Source organism: Fundulus heteroclitus, unplaced genomic scaffold (assembly GCF_011125445.2).
Source record: "Fundulus heteroclitus isolate FHET01 unplaced genomic scaffold, MU-UCD_Fhet_4.1 scaffold_635, whole genome shotgun sequence".
Taxonomy (NCBI): domain Eukaryota; kingdom Metazoa; phylum Chordata; class Actinopteri; order Cyprinodontiformes; family Fundulidae; genus Fundulus; species Fundulus heteroclitus.
The window spans coordinates 1,289-16,194 of NW_023397072.1; the positions used below are offsets into that span (position 1 = coordinate 1,289).

General features: G+C 43.7%; 1 long non-coding RNA gene and 1 pseudogene across 3 annotated transcripts; one reads left to right on the forward strand and one right to left on the reverse strand.

Annotated features, from left to right (window-relative positions):
- Positions 1-248: 248 nt before the first annotated feature.
- Positions 249-4,995, reverse strand: LOC118561459 (annotated as a pseudogene).
- Positions 4,996-5,521: 526 nt separating this feature from the next.
- LOC118561460 lies at positions 5,522-8,346 on the forward strand. 3 transcript variants are annotated; one of them, XR_004930061.1, is made up of 4 exons: positions 5,522-5,617; positions 6,730-6,900; positions 7,246-7,452; positions 8,087-8,346. It is a non-coding gene; the product is annotated as an uncharacterized LOC118561460 (long non-coding RNA). The 3 variants fall into 3 exon arrangements; XR_004930062.1 differs by lacking the exon at positions 7,246-7,452; XR_004930060.1 differs by lacking the exons at positions 7,246-7,452; positions 8,087-8,346 and having other exon boundaries at positions 6,730-6,976.
- Positions 8,347-14,906: the final 6,560 nt, after the last annotated feature.

Below are 14,906 nucleotides of genomic sequence, written 5' to 3' on the forward strand. Positions count from 1 at the left end.
TAGATTAGTTTGTTTTGTTGTTTTTTTAAGTCAAAATGCATTTGCTCACAGTCGAAAAACATGTGGTTTTGTACAGGGGGAGGAACAGTCAGCACACCCGAAAGGAATTTCAACAACGTGTCCAAGGTGAAAATAAGTGCAAGGGGTGGTTTTGTGGTTTTAGTGGCCTACTTCCAGTCGGAGGACGTAAATCCAGGCAGGTCCTCGGTTCCTCGTTACGCAGAAGTCCCTCCGATAATCTTAAAGAGTCAGTTGTGGGAGGTCATGTGACGGGACAGGTGATGCCGCTCCCGGAAGGACTCGTTGCATATGGGGCACTTGAGTTTCTCCTCGCGCCGCCGCTTGACCAGAGGCTCCATGGAGTATTCTTTTTTGTGGTGGGACCGCATGTGGTAAACCAAGTCTGAGGTCATGCGGAAGGAGGCGTTGCACTTGGCGCACCAGTTCTGGGCCGGCAGGCAGAGGGAGGTGAAGGACGGGGGGCAGCAGCGTGAGCGCCGAGGGCATCTGGAGCTGGATGGGTCCGGAGCTCTTGGGCCAGAAGGCGGTGGTGTACACGAACGGGTTCTGCTTGCCAATGGCGCCGGGCACGGGGCAGTTGGCGCCCAGCTCCGCGCCCTGCAGCTTGGCGGCGAGGTGGTCGGCCTGATAGAGTCTGTTGGAGGAGATGGTGTCGCCCACCGCTGGGTGGCAGTCCAGCAGCTTGGGGGGCATCACCAGAGGGGAGATCTGCGAGAAGGAGCGAGCCGGTTGGCTGAAGGCACTCTTCCTCTCGGCGCCGCTGCCGCCGCCCTGCTGGCCGACCGAGGTGAAGGCGCTGCCCATGGGCGAGGTCTGAGGCGGCTGGGTCTCGGAGAGCACCTGCCGGATGCTCAGGTGCTTCTCCACAGGGTTGCTGCTCGGGCGACCGCCGTCTTTGTTCTCAGAGTTCTGGAGGTTCTTGTTGCCGCTGTGGTGCTTGAGGTTCTGGGGGGACTTCTTGACCTCGGTGAAAGCGCTGCGCTTCACCTCTCCGTGCTCCGTGGATCCGGGCGGGGAGAAGGACCTGTGGTTCTCCTCCAGGCCGTACACTCCTCTGTAATTCTGCGCAGAACTGGCCAGCTCTTCCTTAGACTTGGAAGCCGGAAGGCCCGGTGCTCGGGACTCCCTGTCCTCCATGTCTGAGAACTTCCTCTTCCCCGAGCTCTCGCTGCAGATCTCGGCCTCCTTGTCGCTCGGCGAGCTGCTCCGGTTCTTCTCCAGGTCCCGGGCCAGGTTGTGAACGTCAGTGGAGGGCTTGTTGCCGTCGTGCTGGACCGCCGAAGCCTTCCGAGCGGCGGCCGAGCCTTTGGGGCTTGCTCCTGCTCGGGGTGGTGTTTCGCCCGCGTCCGTGCCGGGGCTCCTCCTTGCCGGGACTCCTTGTCGGCTTCGGTGATGACTCTGCAGACTCTGGTGCAACGGAAGCGGAGGTGGGCAAGAAGGGGAAACTCAAACTGGAAACCGCCTGACTGCAAGTCTGGACAGGAATGGTGGGACGAACCTGAGAAGGAGGAGAGAGAGAAATTATTGAAACCTCAGCACGGGTGTTGGGTACATTCTCATCTAGATCATGTAGGTCGTTCTGTTATCCGGTCTGTTTTAGATGCTCCCTTGCTCTAACACCCCCATGAAATTCAATGCCGGGGTCATTAGCAGTCTAAGTATCCAAACATTTGAGCCGGCTGCTGTTGGAACAGGGGTCACATCGAAAACAGACAGCCACACCAGGGAATGGGCCGCCTCTTGTTCAGACGGTCCAGGTCTGCCGTCCAGACCGGGATACGACTTCCGCCGGCTCACCTTTGCTCTTGGTCGGCGCCCGGCTGGAGCTGAGCAGCAGCAGGTCGATGAGGTCCTTGCCCGTACCAGACCAGGGAGCTCCTCGTCCTTCTCGATGCGGCGAAGCGAGCGGTAGAAGAGCTGGCCGTTCTTCACGTAGGCCTCCAGGTTCTGCTCTCTTTGTCACCGGGCAGACTGGACCAGTCGCAGCCACATGAGGCCCTCCGAGGTGCTGTTAGCCGCGGAGGTGTCCACCTGCACAGCAGAACGTTAAACATTAAACATTAAAGTCTGTATAACAAGCGAGAAACTGAATGACTGGGAAGCTTCAGGCCTTTTTAGACTCAAGCTGGTGGAAATGAAATGCAAGCTGGGTTCAGGATGTCCCTGCAGCTGAGCACTGAAAGAACTGGCCGTAACAGCTGTACCCACCCGGAAGATGTAAGGTGCTGTGCGTTTGTCGTTGGATTTCAGCGCGATGAAGGCGATGCTGTCGTACAGCGACGTGTGGCTCAGGACGCACGGCCCGAAGATGGCGTTCTCCGGGATGTCGCACGTCGTGTAGACGCTGGTGAAAATGTCCGTCAGACACTGCTGCACCGCCTTGGCGTCCCCGTCCCACGCCAACTTCTGCGAGCTGGACTCCTCCATGTCACACTGCGGGGACACGCAGAAGAGCAACGCGGCGTTTACGCACAGAGAGAAGCCGACACAGGCGCAGGAGACGCCGGCGCAACGCGGCTGGAGCTCCGGCTCTCAGTCCGTCTGCGGGAAAATCATGCTCTAAATGTGGGATAAACTGGTTTGGTGGATTTCTGCTCCTCTGTCCCTGATGCCTGGAAATAAATATCTGCTGATGCTAAAGAAAGGACAGGCGACGCGTCGTCCCCCCCCCCCCCCCAACATTTTCTTTAATTTATTCAATCCCCCATTTAGCCCAGAATTGCATCGGCATAATTATGCCGAGTTTATACAATTTCAGTTATTTATTCATAAAATAAACAATTAAAAATGATTATTATAATGATTATATGAGGAATTTTATTACTGCAATGTTAAGTGTTTTAAAAATTATTTGTTCTAATAAAATAATTATTTTTGTTAATTATTCATACAAATGCTGCAACAATTATAACTTCTTAGTTTATTTGTTTTAAATTATATTTACTCTTTACTGTATTTATATGTAAACGAGCGTTTTTAAAAAAAAAAAAAAAAAAAAAAAAAAAGCCAGTAATAATATTTGCGTTAGTCTTTTCCAGCTCACTGCATCCCGTTTGGTTCCCAGTGCGTCCTAAAAACGAAATTTGCAATATTGCAAAATAAATAAATAAAAATAAAAAATCCTCCCGACTTGGTTCGCCTCGGTTTACCAAAAACTATTTTTGTACTCTCTCTACATTTCCATAATTGACTTTTAGAAAATAAATGGGATGGAAAAATAGATGGGAAAAAAATCGTAGTTTATAATTGTAAAAAAAAAAAAAAGCATCTTTATTCTCGATCCAAAGCAGAAATAACAGATTTCTCGCTGAGTGGGAGCTGCTGAGGTCCACTGGCGTGGGCATGTCCAATGGGTTTCAAGTGGGCCGTCAAAGTCAGCGGTTTCATGTCAGCCAGCCTTTCTCTCCTTCCTACAAGCGGCAGCGTATGTCGCCTCATTACCATAATCCAGCACTTTCCCCTCTGAGACTGTAATTAAAGCAGCACGACCAGTTAATTATTTCTTTTCTCCCTTTCTAACCTCACAATGTGTGCGTTTAGGGCGGCTGCATGTGGCTCCTCGTCCCCTCCCTCCTCTCCTCTCTCATTTTTCCGGCTCAAAATGCGCACGGAAAGCCGCACCTGATGCGCTGCTGTTTGGCACAGACGCAGCGCTTTCAAACCATCCAAAAAAGACCATGAAAAACAACCGGAAGGAGAGGTGATGTTTGACTAATTTAAGGATTTCTGTGGGCAACATATGACACTATCCTGTTAAAAGATTGGAAGGTTTAAAAAAATTACGTTAAATTAGATAAAATAAAAATAATGAATTTCACACAGGCGTCACTCAATTGTTCCTCGGCGATAAATTGTAATATTTTCCTAAATCGCAAAAAGCGAAGCTGCTCATCCAAAATAAAGCAAGACTCTGGTGCAAAAAGTAGAAATCAGTTTGGACTTTTTGCCTCCGCCAATCAGTGGAAAATATATTTGATATTAATATTCTAAAACTCGTTACGCAGAGAAATTGGTTCATTTGTTAGTTGATCTGATTTTTCTTTTTTTATATTAAAAATAAAATTTAGCTTAATCAGGTAAAATTCTATTTTTTTTTCTCTTCAAAAACGGATTTGAAGCGTTTTAATCTACAACATTGTTGCAGCCAGTTATAGCGGCTCTCAAATGTGAGCCTTAATTACGCTCCAATACAGACTAAAACTGTTTTATAAATGAACGTTTTATATAAATTCCACACCCAGAGAGCATAATAGCGAAATCAAAATATTTGGTTATTTTTTACGCGCGCCCCGTTGGATAACATATTCTATAAGATAAAAAAAAGAGAAATAAATGTTGCACTTCCATAAAATGGAAAGCAGCCGCCCTCCCATTCAAAGCCGCTGCGGTGGAGCGGGGGCTTTTATTTCCCTCTAACCCATCTGCTAACGCGGCGCCAGGCACAAAGCTGCCCTAAATCAGCGCTGCAGCTGAAACATCTGCGGGTTCCAGCACCATAAACACGGGCCCAACCAAAGCAGCAACCTACCTTTTCCTCGACGGAGAGGAGCAATATTCCACAAGCGAGAGGAGAGCGCGGTCTCCAGCCCCGTACGAGAAACCAAAGCGAGGGTAAAAAGATGTTCTGGAAATCCGAAAACTAGCAGGAGGGCGCGGATGCCAGGGATGGAGGTGACGCTGCGCTCCCGGGCTGCTCCTATCAGAACATGTCCCCTCCTCCCCGGAGCGCTGACAGTGACAGTGATGCTGCTGCTGCAGGGCTGCAGATCCTCCCCGGCTCTCCCTGGCAGGGCGCACCGAGCTGGACGGATAACGGCGGACAGAGAGTGAGACGGAGTGAGGCGCGCAGATGGGGCCCGGTGCTCTCTGGCTGACTGGCGCACAGACACACACTTTTTGTTTGCGGCACATAATCTACCCAATGAGGCGTGTCACTCTCCGTCTCCTCCCTTTAACTCTTCACTGGCCGACTGTCATTTGATGCGATTTGTGGACGTGCGGTGGGATAAAGACCCCCGCCGTCTCTCACACACCCGCCCCCTTTCATTATTATTGTAATTCTAATCACAATAGTTGGTGGTCGTATTGGGATAAAGTGACATTTAAGCAGCGGGATGTTGGGAAGGAATTAAAGAGCGATTTGATTTAAGAATGCATTATTAGTATTAGTAGTATTATTAGTAGCAGCAGGATTAATGCATTTTTAGTATAATTTATTAAACTTAATTTATCAACCTGTAAATACAACGTGCGTCCTTCTCTTCTTTAGTCAAGCACATCAGATCGTTTTAAATTTGCTCATTAAGCCAGCTTCCTGTCTGACTTCCAGACTCGGACTCAGGCCGCCGTGCGTCTCCCGCCGCCTCAGCCGTCGCTGCGCGCCGGTCAGACGTGCTGGACATCCCGGCTGTTTGACCCACAGCGGCTCCCTGCCTCCGCCGCTGACTGACTGACTGACTGACTGACTGACTGACTGACTGACTGACTGACTGATGACTGGCTGCACTGTGCCCGGGTTCATTTAGGGGGCGCCAGTGTATAATGCGCGCAGACCGAGCGGCTCAGATGTGGATGGAGAGGCGAGCTGCTGGAACAGGTGAGAGCGAAATCCCGAAAGGTGCTCTGCTGCGGAGTTCAGCACGGTTAAACTTTAGCGTCTTCCGTTTTGCTTCAGATTTAATTCGATTTATTTTCACGGAGACCCAAACGCAAGCTTCTTTTTTTGGTTATACCAATAATTAAGAATAATCAAGCATCTTTGTTGTAATTATGTAACCAGAATGAAATGTTGATGAGACACCGGCTCAGAATTCACATATAACATACAGGAATGTTAACAACACGTCCTAAAAAGCTAAACAAAATAAAAAATAAAAGTTCTTAGCATTTGATGAGATTTAAATGCAACAAATCGTCTTTGGTGCATATAGGTAGTAAATCCTAATATGACCCAGTGACCCCCATCAGCGTGCTTTGCTAAATTTAAAATGACTTTAAACAGCAACAACAGCAGAAATTCAATAATTAACTTCTAATTAATGCAAACTGAATGCAAATCCCACAAATTCTCACCTTTTCAAGGAAGGAAAAAGCAATTTAAATGATATTCACAAATCCACTTTGTTCAACAGAAGACACAAGAATTGTTAAGAAGTTTTTAAAATAAGTTATTCTTGCTACTTTTTTTAATTAAAAAGATCTGCTAGAAATTTTGGGACTTTGCATTGGATTTTGCCCCTTTTACCTTTAATTTTGGTTGACAGCAAACTTGCCAGCTTTGATAAAGATTCCTGTAAATATTAAGAACAATACTAATATCAGCTGCACAGAGTTGCTGCACTGTGAAGGGAGTGAGCTGCAGAGGTGAGAAATACCAGCCTGGGATGATGTCAGCTAACTTAACGGGCCGGTTCCTCCTCGATGCTCTGTTCAGAAAGACAACCCAGAAGTGGGGCCATAACTGTGGGTGTGCACTTTCAGAATAAAACAAAAATGTTTAAACTGGTGTGCTGCTTGTTAGCCTTTAAAGCTTTAAACCTTGAAGGCTTTGAATGTACTAACACTGAGTTATTCTAGGTGTTCTTTAATCATACTTTATGTCTGCATGTATAATAAGGGCAGTTTTAATGTTTGCATGGAATAATGATTTTTAATCGTCTTCTTGGTTACTCCTCAATTAACTTTAACTTTGTAAATTTCTTCTTACAGCTTGGCTGCATCAAATACAGAACAGAATGACCTTTGATTTGTGAATCAGCAGGGAAAACTGAGATGATGCAGCAGCAAAGTGGGAAACCAGTAAACCCAATTCTGAACAAAAACGGCCATAAAGATGCAAAAAAATAATTGGAACTGCAAAGTAGAGCAACAATGGGAGAGGTGAACAAAACACTACACACATTTACGATAAAAACCTGGTGTAAAAATGTTGTCAGATGTAAAAAAAAAAAAAAAAGCAAAATGTGTAAAAAAAAAAATGAATGCACACACAAGCCAAACTACAGAGAGACAAACTATTTCAGTCAGTAGAAGCAGCAATGCATTAAAAGCATGGACGTGTGGAATGAAAAGCAGCTGGTTTCACTAGATGTCGTCAGGGAAGCAAGTTTGTCAATAAAAAGTCGTGACAGAAGGTTTGACCTGCTGTGCGCTCAGTTTGGGACGCTAGAGGCTGGGATAACGCCCCTCTTTGCAGCCTGCAGCTGAAGGAGCCGTCCTGTGCAGGCAGGGGGTCATGCATGGAGAGCGCATCATTGCTGAGGAGGGATGCTGGTCAGGTTAATGCCTCCTCCTGCCTCTGGCCATCGGCACTGGGTGGAGCGGACATCAGACAGAGACGGCCTTCCTTCCTGCTGAGCTTCGCCACACTCTGTGTAGGACTGCAGTCCTCTTGACGACTTATGCGTCGGTCACACTGGCTGCACTTTCTCTGTAAGTTTAAACCGCTTTTGGTACGTTTTAATGTTACGTCTTCCAAACAACGGTCATCTAAAGAGCCGTGTCAGGTTATGGGACCTTCACTGGTTAGCAGAGAACTCGAGAGCAGAGCTCCAATCTAGGAATGGCTGAAGACTAAGCAGGAGCAGTTGAAGTTAAATCTGCATAAAAACACTGAATGAAACACTTTGTTTTCTGAATGAACCAGACAGCATAAGTTAGACGGGCCTACAGGTGTGCAACCAGCTGGCTCAAGCTTGGTGATGATCAGACTTCTACTAAGGAGAAATCTTAAATTTTGAACACTCTTGTTTTTTTTATGATTTCAGTGCCAAACTGTGATCGGCCTTAATTTCTTTTTTTTTTAATTCATGTGAATTTCTCGCTCCTAGCTGTACATTTTATTTCCATTTTGCTGACATTTTATCCAGTATATCAATATATTGTCTTCTCGCTGTGGCACTCTGCTGTCTAAGAAAAAAAATAAGCACATAATTGATTTGAAAAACAACAAAAACGTGCAACTAAATAATTTAAATCCGTCTTAGAAATATTTAATAACGTGCATTCATTATTGCGTTATTATTTCTCTGTTTCTTGTTTTTGTTTTTATTTGATCTTTTTACAGATGGCCTGAGATGGCAGCGCACTAAAGGCAAATTTGAGCTCAGATCATCCGGAGCATCCTGCCACGGACCGAGCGATCAGGAGTGCACTCCAAAATTTTGGGCGAGGGGAATAAAATGTGCACACAATACAAACCCACGGCGGATCAAACACAGTTGTCACAGTTTGCTGAGAGCTCCGGGTTTCTGGCCTCACACTCTGTGTTTGGGAAGAAATTTGGACGTCTTTCTCTAATATTCTTGGTGTTTATATCGTGTTTCTGAAAAAAAATAAAGATCTGAAAACTGTATGCATGTGCGGATTTTTGTGTCAAATTAACTCTCTTAAAAAAACTTAGTGTTGATATTTCAAGTACACATTTATAATAAACACTAACTGTTCAAATTTTAGGATAAGATAATGTTTTTTTTATTTGCTGTAAAAATTAGATTTTCAAATACATTCATGTTGACAATTTAAATAGTTTTTTTTTTTAAATAAATTCTGAGGAAGAGAAAAAAACAACCAAATATGTTAAATGGAACTTGGTGTGAGGAATTGGTGGAAGCAGGCGGTGAGTGTGTGTCACGATGCCGGGATTTTTTTTTCTGCTTAAAGTCAGAAATTCACAGCTGAGGGCTCAGTGCGTCTGCAAAGCATCTGGATTATTTGACGGGATGGATCGTTTCTTTATTACGCCTCCGTTCAGGCCACAATCACAATGAATTTATATATTTCTTTGTAACAAGTCTCACAGTAAAGCTTATTGTGTAACAACGAAGAGAGTGTAAGCCTAAAAGAGAGGCGTTAGCATCTCTGCAGTCAGTTTGGATTCAGTAAAAAAGTCCAGACAGAAATTTTAGTCAGTAATGAGAAGAAAAAAAATATGTAAATGTAATTTATTTACATGACAATCAGGGGTTCTGCTGAATCTGTAGAAGGTGTTACAATATGACTACATCACCACATTTATGAGCCAGTTTTAAACGGGAAGGGTTCAACAGCAACAAGAAATGCCACAAATGCCCAAAGAGAACAACAATCCTGGAAACAGGGACAGAACGACAAAACCCTCTGATATTTAGGGGGCTCTACAGCAAAAAAAAGGATTTGTCTACCAGTATATTTAAATGAATAACAATAGTTTATGAAGCATACAATTGTCAGGCTTATAAAAATCAGTAAAGGAATTAATAAAATCTTCCAATATGATAAGGAAAAATAAACTCACATGTTGTGGCACTGTTTTAACACTTGTTGAAAACCTTGGAGGCCGTATTTAGAGTTTGGTATTGTGGCACATTTAATGGTGTTTAGGCTATGCAAGGTAGACAGAAAGGACTCCTTAGATCAGTTGTGCAGAATAACTGCTTAATATTGTTGGCATTATTGTTTGACTGCTCTATTCTCTGCACTCATTGCTAATAATAAAAGAATCTGGTGCATCTTCACCCGCACTGATTCTTACATTAATGTGGTGTGGAGTGCTTTACCTGGGAGCTCCTTTTCTCACCTGGATGTTAACAAAAACTAATAAAATTCCACGTACTCTTCTGAACGAGTGGCGACCATCTGTACTTAGCACATTTTTCGTCTGACTGCATATCACTGTGTTGATGTCTGTGCCAATTTAATAAAGCACGTGCCGATACGGTCCTAGCGTTCTAGCTTTATTTCTCTACTGCATGTAGAAATTAAAAACAGAACACATTGTTATTAACAAAACAAGGTATGTTACATGTGCAGCCTATTAAGGAATGTAAAAAATGCCTGAAAACAAAAAATTGGAACGTCAGCAATACCCCTAGCTAGGCTAGCTGCTGCCCTAACAAATCCGTCACCTAACAGGTGGCAAGATTTAGGCAGGTGATTATGGACACTGTAATTGTTTTTATAGAGGATATTGTCATGAATGGAACAAAGGACCCAATATTCAGCCAGACAAGTTAGTATGTATGAGAGGGTTTATTTAGACAGGCTTTATTTGGACAGGCTGGTGTGTGATAGTAACAGGGCAAAACGGAGCTTGTGGTCAAAAACAGTCCAGACTCAATTAACTAGGTCATCAGAAAGGCAGGAACGTAAAGAGCAGAATCCGTGCTCAAAGTCAAGAGACATAATCGGGTTCGCTACATGGGCAGGCTTACATGCTAAACGAGATCAGGCCGGTTCAATGGTCAAGAAGCAATCCAGATCGGTACATAGGCGGGCAGGTTAAATAGTCCTGAAACAGACTCAGGTCAGTCGAAACCAGGCAGGAAAAACAGGTTACAGGATATCGACAGGTCAACCAGGACAGAGAACGCTGGACAAAACTCACCAGTTGGCTCAAATGATCTGACACTGATGACTGGTCTGAAGGCTGGTTATGTGCTAGCAGGTGCAGGTGGATCAGATGAGTTGATTGCTGAAGGGGTGGAGCTGGGCAGGTGTGTGTAGTGAATGATCAGACCAGGCATCAGTGCCGAGATCCTAAAAGAACTTAAATCAGAGACAGAGACAGAATATAAACTATACCAGAAATAAAACAAGAAAGATACCAAAACAGAACATAAATTAAAACACTTTATGGGGTGCACTTTGTTTTTTTAGTGCTGATCTCTAACCTTGTATTATTAGGACTAAAAACAATCACTTCTGTGATTTTAGTCGCTGGAACATGGTCAAAATGATTCAAGTGAACGTATTTGATTTAGGTGAGATGTGTGTGTGGTTGGAATAGGTGTGGTAAGAAATGTTGTAATGCTTTTTATTCTGAGTCAGGAGGAGCGTGTGGATATTGAATAGAAGCGACCCAAGAATGGAGCTTTGAGGAACTCCACATGTGTTTTTTGTCAAATGACACAAGTACTCCTATCAGAAAATAGCACTTGTTTTTGTGCTCTGTCAATCAGTTTGTATTGATGAACGCTTAAAATCAGTTTTATATTCTAATTTATTCAGTTAAAACTGTCTCTACATGAGCAACTAAGTGCTTTAATATCAATTGTGGCTTTGTGTTATATTATAAATGGAACTGAGGAAAACACAACATTGGATGCATTATCTTTACATTAAAATGGTTTTCTTTCTATATCTTCAGACTGATTATTAGTTTAATCCTGTCATAAAGATGCAGTATGTCCCCATTTCTTTAACTGAATGAATAAACAACAATAAAGATAAACCGTCTGATAGACAGGAAACAGGATTCTAGCTCCAACAAGGTGATTCCCAAAGAGCAGTTAGCTGAAAACTTGGCGAAGATGAGACGTTTAACTGAAGGATGATCCATCTCTCAGGGCCTCTCAGCTCTTTGCTGGATTTTTTCCAAATCTCAGCTGTGGTAAATAAAATCTGCTAGAGTTTTCTGTAATTATGAACATCAGTGTCACCTGCCAGAATAAGAAATGTAATTGTAACAGGAAGTGTGTGTGTGTAGAAATGTGTGTGGGAGGAGGTTTATGGAGTTACACAGGGTGTTGTAAGTCAAATTACAGAACCAACAACTCAAACTGTCACATCTCATCCATCAGCAGGACAAAAACGAGGTTAACACTGTCTCTGTGTGCGAGTGCAGATCCAGCTGCAACAATAGGAGCAACAAAATAAATCTTCATACCATGAATAGGTGTTGATGTTTTTCCTCAGTGCCTCTGAAAATGAAAACCTCCATCAAGTCAGATTAATGGAAGGCTAAATGTTGCATGAGATGCCCCACACCATGTTTAATTCACCTCCTCTATGCAACACGCTGACGGACATTTCACTGTTTTGTGTGCAGCCCTGTGAGGAGTTCTTGACAGCATCATATTTTTTCATCACGCATCAACAGGCGCTTCTTAATATTTCATCTGGAAAAAACAAACATCACCTTAGAAAGTTGAGAGCCAAACTTTACCTCTGGTCTGCTTATTGTTAACGCTAAGCTCCGTGATGAGTTAATTCCCCTCGCTTTCGTTGGGCCGATCACATGAAACGGCAGTGACAGCAGAAGCTTTCTGCAAACGGATTTCAGCAGACAGAACCTGGCAGCGCTGCGCTCCGTCCCCACTGTCTTCCTGTCACTGCGTCTCATCAAATATTAGCCATGTTTCTTGTGCTGTCTGTGTGTGTGTGTGTGTGTGTGTTGTGGAGGAGCCCAAGGGGCCTGTGCATTGATCTTTGATGGGTAAACACGTCGCAGTAGAAGTACAGTTATTCAGTCGGACGTCAGAATCATCAGCTGCTAACGGTCTGTGCAACACAGGTGGTTAATAAATGATCCTCTGCTTTAATAAAAGGAGCTGATGATGTATTTTTTAAACAAAAAAAAAAACATGAGTAGATCTTGTTTTTTTTTTTTCAAAAAGTAAAACAAAAAATGCTTTACAGAAGCCTTAATGTTTAATCTGGCATCAATCAGGCAGCTTTTGCAAAACGTTCAGTCGTTTTTCAACAACAGCGCTTTTTGGTATGGAGGCTGTTTTTGTTGGAAGGGAGATATAAAGTTAGTTATCTTTACTATCAGTAATGTTTTCAAAACTAAGTTTGACTGAGCACAAAGATGTATGAAGCTATAAAAGTTTCAAAAGGAAAAAAAAACACTTTGTATAACATCTGAATAAATGTATGCATTTCATTCTGGCTGCGAGAGAGCAAGACTTTCAGAGGAAAAGTAGAAGGCTGAAGTCATTACAGCAAACCTGTTCTATTTTATCTTCTTGAACTTTTATTGTCCATCATTGAATTTGCTGGATTTGAGAAAATCTCAGTCAAGTAAACCAAAAGTCTAATTACCGAAAGGACGAGCCGCCGGATACAAGCGGTCAAAATAAGCTTCCTCTGTAGAGTGGCCCGATCTCCGCCTTGGGATAGGGTGAGGAGCTCCATCATCTGGAGAGCGCCTGAAGTAGAGGCACTGCTTACCCACATAAAATAGAGTCAAATGATTCCTGGGCACCTCCATTCAGAGGTTTGGGAGGAGACTCAGAAGTCGGCGGAGGGACTATATATCTCATGTGGCCTGGAAACACCTTTGAGTTCAGACACAATGAGCCGAAAGAAACAATGGATGGGTCTGTTTGTTGCAACGGTAGCCATGCCAACCACTAAAATGCTAAAAGCAACTGTACACAAACTCACAGATTAAAGCAGATGCTGATTCTGAACGCTTTGATAGTGACTCTCACACACACGGTGTCACATGACCTGATATGAGGGAGTGGTGGCCCAGTGGTTAGAGCAGCGTGCTTCAACTCTGAGAGGGTTGAGAATACCTGGTTTGATCCCCGCAGACTGCCACTGTGAGTCCCTGAGCAAGACCCTTAGCCCCAGAGAGCTTCCTGGACGCTGTGATAGCTGCCCACTGCTCCATGAGGGATGGGTTAAATGCAGAAGACAAATTTCATTGGAATGTACTGTCGCAATGACAAATAAAGATTTCTAAATTCTAAATAAGCGATTAATGAAGGTTCACCACAAGAAGGTTTGAAAAATATATTGACAGCTCTTCAATCTACTGCTTTAGGGTCTCATCCCAGCGGGATGGGCACAAAAAAACACTAAGTTAGACATATTTTTACGGCTTGTGTCCGAAATCTTTGTCAGGATCAGTATCTCTATCTGAGATGTGGATCAAGGCTTCCTTTTCTGGCTCATCACCAAAACTCACATTGGATAAACAGATAGAGGAACAAAACACCATCTAATTAAAGCACCTGTGTGCAAAGAAATATGTTGCCTACAAACTTGGGACATCCATCCATCCATCCATCCATCCATCCATCCATCCATTCATCCATCTATCCATCCATCCATTTTAAAATTGCTGTTTTTGTCTCACATTTCTTTTTTCAGAAACAAACTCGCATAAACAGAGCAACAAAAAGGAATAAGAAAGAGACCAAAGGTGACGTCTTATTCATAAAATAATGTCTGACTTTTACTAAGGTCATACAGTATTAATATATATTTGCTTGGTATTTTTTTATATTTGCACCCTTGTGATTTTGGTTTTTAATATTTAAGCATTTAATTTTGAGCTGAATGTTTTCTGCCTCGGGGCCACGTTGGAAAAAAAGAAGACACAATTATATCAACACGCTTGTTTTTTTTTACACCTATAAATGTATTAAATGAAATCTATTTTTTAAGACATGGAGGCAAGAGACACACATTTTGTCCAAATAATAAATGATTCCCTTTAATAAACAGTTGCACGGTTAATACTGTATGTGAGGGATTTTTGGCTCCGGCTTCTCCATCTCTCAATTATCTGTTAATGATATCATCACCGCCGAAGTGAGTCAACAAGAAAGGCCTGGCTCTGCTTGGAGTTTTTGATAACACAGCCCAGATGCACCGATGGAGGATCCAAACACTTAACTGACATGGTGACGAACAAACCGACACTCCGTGAAGACTGTGAGCGTGGGAGTTGCTGCAGACCTTCCAGTCCTTCTCCGAAGGAGGGCAGAAGAGGAGAAGAAAGGAAGAGGCAGAAACTCCATGGAGGACTCAAAGAGGAAGTGTGTGTGTGTGTGTGTGTGGGGGGGTGGGGGGGAGGGGCGTTGTGTCAAAGAAGGACGGGGAGACACATGCAGAGCGAGGAAGAAATTCCTGTGATCGTGGAATTTCAGACATTTGCGCGTCCAAGAGGTTCTGGCTCGTCCAGTCACAAGTTTATATAAATAAATGTCAATCTGGACACTGAGTTCCAGTGATATAACGGTGACTCAACTAGCTACCAGTTTGTTAAAGCGCTTAAATCTGTTATTTAAGTCCTCCTACGTTACACAGGAAGAGAAGCTCTTACTGGATCCAAATGGGGGGAAAAAACGGAACAGGGTGAGGTAAAAATGACACAAAAAAGCCTTTATTAT